Source organism: Osmerus mordax, chromosome 2, assembly GCF_038355195.1.
Source record: "Osmerus mordax isolate fOsmMor3 chromosome 2, fOsmMor3.pri, whole genome shotgun sequence".
In the NCBI taxonomy this organism is placed as follows: domain Eukaryota; kingdom Metazoa; phylum Chordata; class Actinopteri; order Osmeriformes; family Osmeridae; genus Osmerus; species Osmerus mordax.
In genome coordinates this window covers 4,170,281-4,174,218 of record NC_090051.1, presented here as the reverse complement: position 1 = coordinate 4,174,218, position 3,938 = coordinate 4,170,281, and positions in this window count along the sequence as shown.

Below are 3,938 nucleotides of genomic sequence, written 5' to 3'. Positions count from 1 at the left end.
ACACTCACGACGCTCAGATGCAAAGCTGGAGGAGAGTCGGTTTAGACTTGAACCGAACTGTCACGCGTAGCCTATAGTTTACTCAAACCCATCCCCCTGCAAAAACAAAATCCACTCTCGGTTTACGAAATGCGTGTGGTCATTGTGAACAACTCACATTGTCTGTGAAAAGTAGTCATGACTAGAAACGAAATAATTTGGGAGTGGAATGCCGAGAAAGCCAACGCCAGGGTCTGACACACGCCTTGTCTGTCATATTGACGGAACTCTGATCAAGAGTATAGGCTACTAGTTAGTGCTCAACAGCAAGTTGTCTCGTTTAAAATGGTTTGGACATCCTCTCCACTTCATACAATAGTTCACTCGCTTTTGTGCGGGACGGGAAAAACGGTTATGGACATACCTGTAGTCAGCCTTTGGTGTCAGAAAGTAACGGTCTCGTCTCTCGTCGCCGGTTGCACCGAGTGTTCTCTCTCGCTCTCTCGCGCTCGGACGGTTTGACAGCGGTAAGCCGCTCGCTCTGACTAGCTCAGATAGCATCCACGCATGCTCATCCCGCGGCCTCGAGGGCAGCGCTACCTGAGCGCGCCTTGCATGTATATCCCACTTCCACTCATGGACGTATAGGTACGGAAAGACCCTCAATAAGAAGCTGAGAATTACGTTTCATAAACCTGTTTACATTGAAAATACTACTTGTAAATATTACTTGTAAATAATGCTTTGACTGGCAATGATTTATTCCCAGACGGTCACCCATTGCTTCAAATGGCCAACGTTCAAATGTGTTAAAAGTGTGTGGATTTCCTAAGATTAACATGTTCCTGCTACAGGAGGGGAGCTAATTATATGCTATGTTGCTGGTCACCATATAAACCTCTATTTTTGAAGTTAAACACAGGCTGCAGGAACAGCACCCACACTACCAGTTCCTCCCCCGAAGCATAAATGGCCCCTGGAGGTTGACTGACTGCACTAACACACACACACACACACACACACCAACACACACACACACACACACACACATTGGCTGGCACACACATACACCCTCTCTATTAAAATATAATTGTGTAATTTTTACCCAGACAACGTTTGTAGCAATAGGTGGCTAAATTCCCCATCCAGAGGGCCCATGATGCAGTACAGTAGCCCAGTAGGACCCCCCCCCCCCCACACACACACACCATCCCAAGCAGCAGAGACTCTCTATCCATCCTTCCCACGGCTAGAAGGTAATGCAGATCCTCCTAATGGACCACAGGAACATGGGCAAGGTGATGTATGGTCTCATTACCTCTCCTCCCTCCCTGCTCCGGGGGGTGGGGAGGGGGGGGAGGGAGTCGCGTGTCCGTGAGTGGAGACACCAGCTTAATGTGATGCTCACACACCAACCCCAAGCAGAGCCGTCGTCACCGCGACAACCTCTCAGGGGAACGCAGTGTGTCAAACATCTGTGAGGTTCTAATGTAATATTCCACCTCCATCCCCCACCCACCCCCCCCATCCTCCGCCCCCCACCCCCACCAGGCCAGGAGAGACACAGGCTGCTATCTCATCCTTAGCATCAGGCAGGACAATTAGACTGGAAGTGAGAGGGACAGCAGGAATTATCCCTGAAGCTAAAATTATCTACTACTGTGGAGGTGTAACATTCCTGACTGATACTCTAGGCATCCCCCAGTCTCTCTCTCTGTCCCCCAGTCTCTCTCTATGTCTCTCTCTCTCCCCCAGTCTCTCTCTTTTCTCCCCCAGTCTCTCTCCATGTCTCTCTCCCCCAGTCTCTCTCTGTCCCCCAGTCTCTCTCTATGTCTCTCTCCCCCAGTCTCTCTCTCTTTCTTTTGGTTCCATGGTATATTATTGAGACTGTGAACCCTGTTCACACGACGTGCTCGCAGTTAAAACATAAACTGTGAAAAGCTCAGGCTGCGAGAGACGGAGAGAGCTGTGAGAAAAGGAGTCTATTTAAAAGAGACTCAGAGTGAACAATTAGCGATATCTGCACGTGAATGAGATCAAATGTTAACCAGTGCAGTCTCAGTACAGAGACAAGAGGGTGCGTGTGTGTGTGTGTGGGGGGGGGGGGGGGGGGGGGGTGAGAGAGTGAGTACTTATTGATATACTTCATTGAGGAATGAACTACTCAAAGCATAAGATAGAATTTAAATTGCCCTCCCCCCCCCCCCCCCCAGGCACGCTGAACTGACAGCAGATCAAGCCTCTGTGATTCCAGATCTTCGTCTCCATCCCAGAGGAGCCAGTCTTCCATTCCGTTGCCCCCGACAACACTACAAAGGACGACCCACTTTCCTCCCCTCCCCTCCCCCTCCCCCTGCTACAACCTTGGGCTGGCACTCAAGGTCACCCAAGGCACACTCGTGTGCGGTTCATCAATGCAGGATGCAATGTGGTGAAGGATAGACTTTCTTTGCTATTTTAACGTGAGAAGTATCTTCTGTGTTGCCAAAAAATATTCAGCGTGTCTCTTTAGTGTAAATAATTGAATGTTCCTTCAATGAGATAAAAGCCTGTTTTGGAAACACCTCTGCCTTGTCCTTCACCAGCTGCAGGATGCCTGTCTTTCCAGTTGCAGTATGATGAGGCAGCATAACATTAGAAAACACACACACACACAGTCAAGAAGGGTGTCATTTAAGAACATCATGTGGTACAACACACTCACAACATGAAAACACTCGATAGGAAAAAACAAGTTTATTTTAGAATGTGAAAAAAAGACAACACTTATGCAAAACACACAGGCTTGAGGAGCAAATGATTTAGCTCCTAACAGTTGGATGCCGTTTCAGGGTTTGGGGAATTCATTCCTCAGTGGTCTACCTCACGGTAAAATATGTTGGCGCAAAGCAGACAGCTGGGTGAAAGCGAGGACATTCACTCTCATCCAACTGCAACTTTCATAAGCTGGTTGGTACTTGGGCTTTTAGTCAAAGACACTTGCAAGGGCATCAGCTATTTATCTGAAGCCTCGTCAAACGACCAGTTTCCCAAAGCTAACTAGGCCACAGCTGGAGTGAGTAAAGCACAGCACAGGGAGAACAGTTGAGGGAGTTTTTATTCATGTTTCATCTTGTCACAATTTTCATCAACAGAAAAATAGGTTCCACCAATACAAAATATGCTGCAGCAAATACAAACATGGCGATTTAGAGGGTGTGAGGGCCGGCAGACTTCCGCAGTTAGAACCCCTTTATTTATATCATATATATACACAGACCACGCTGCATGGGCAGGTCAGGGCTGGAGCCTCCCCCTGCTAACACACACTTCACCTGGCTGCAGCTGTTTGGTACACACACACACACACAAGACCACGATGAGCAGAGAAGCCAGGACTGGATGAGAAACACATTACACACTCCAGCAGTCAGAACGGCAGGAAGCTGGCAGGAGGTCTGGTTCACAGCTATGGATACACAGTAGACATAGCTTCAGCTCTCCACTCCCTCTGCTCTCCTCCCCTCCCTCCCTGCCTGCCTACAGAGTAGATCTGATCCAGGTGAAACCAGGGCTGGGACCTCCACACAGCGGCTTGGTTTAGAAGGCCACAATGACCGGAAAAAAAGACTTGAGCTCATAACCACCTAGGCTGCATGATAACAGTATGGATGTGACAGCCCTTATATTGATGCAGCCAGACTTTCATCACTAGTATTCTCTTATTCCATCTAGTGTGGCTGTTATCCCTTATCCCCTCCCCATCTCCTCCTCCTATCCTTTCTCCTCCTCCTGTAACCAAACTATCTCCTCCTGCGAGGGGAATCATCTCTGCTCCTCTCCTCGTTCCTCCTGGACTCCCTGTACCGATCGGAATGCCTGTTCTCCTTGTCCTCCCTCCCCTCCCTCCTCTCCTCTTTCCTCCTCTCCTCCCCCCTCTCCTCCCCCTTCCTGTCCTCCCCCCTCTCCTTCCTGTCCTC